The sequence below is a fragment of the Dipodomys spectabilis genome, unplaced genomic scaffold, assembly GCF_019054845.1.
Source record: "Dipodomys spectabilis isolate Male_0828 unplaced genomic scaffold, ASM1905484v1 ptg000246l, whole genome shotgun sequence".
Lineage (NCBI taxonomy): Eukaryota > Metazoa > Chordata > Mammalia > Rodentia > Heteromyidae > Dipodomys > Dipodomys spectabilis.
In genome coordinates this window covers 1118921-1120080 of record NW_024870923.1, presented here as the reverse complement: position 1 = coordinate 1120080, position 1160 = coordinate 1118921, and positions in this window count along the sequence as shown.

Here is a 1160-nt window from a genome sequence, read left to right as displayed (position 1 = left end):
CCCAAATGATTACAAACAAGACCACACTAAAGCTACCAGCACAACTATGTTTACTGCAGCATTACTTACCATAGCTAAGATATAGAACCAGCCCAGATGCCCCTCAGTAGATGAATGGATCAAGAAAATATGGAATATATACACAATGGAATTCTATGCCTCCATCAGAAAGAATGACATTGCCCTATTTGTTAGGAAATGGAAAAACTTGGAAAAATTATATTAAGTGAAGTAAGCCAGGCCCAAAGAAACATAAGTCCCATGGTTTCCCTTATTTGCAATATCTAGTATGTGTATGAGTCAAACGGAAAAGGTCAGATAATGTGATGTTAGATAATGTGATGTTAAGAAAATGAACGCTTAGATATGTATTTTCTTTTTTTTTCTTTCATGCATTTGTTTCTATAGCATTTATAAGATCATCTCTTTGTTGCTTGGTATGTCCCTCCCCCACAGTATAACCCCTGCTTTCACTATATTTGTTGTCAGTGTAACTTGTGGAGGAGATGGGGAAAAACAAGTCCTTTAAGGATACAGGTGGACCTGTTGCAACAATGAGAAGTACAAGTTGTCATGTCCAAAACGAGCAATGCAATGTTTGTGCAGTGGGGGGGAGGGGGGAAGGATTGAGTGGGGACGTGGGGGGGGAGGCTGGGAAGGGATGTGAAGGGTAAACAAAGGAGGAGGCTACAATGCTTGGTAAGAAATATACGCATTATCCTGCCCATGTAATTGTAACCGCTCTGTACAGTATGTTCACAAAAAAAAATTAAAATTAAAAAAAATAATGTATGTCCTCTGTTCATTGCTACACTATTCACGAAAACCAAGTTATGAAAACAGCTCAGATGTGCTACAGTAGATAAGTGGATCAGAAAATGACCCACTAAAATACACTTAGAACTCAAAAGGTTAACCCCCAAAAACAAATCCTCAAAAAACAGCAATCCAATTAATTCATGAGCTAAAGACTTAAAGAATGATTTCTCCAAAGAAGAGAAAGAATAGCTGGTAGACACATGAAAAAGTGTTCATTGCCAGGTGCTGGTGACTCACACCTGTATTCCTAGCTATTCAGGAGGCTGAGATCTCAGGATTATGGTTCAAAGTCAGCTCAGGCTGGAAAGTCCATGAGACTCTTATCTCCAATAAACCACTAG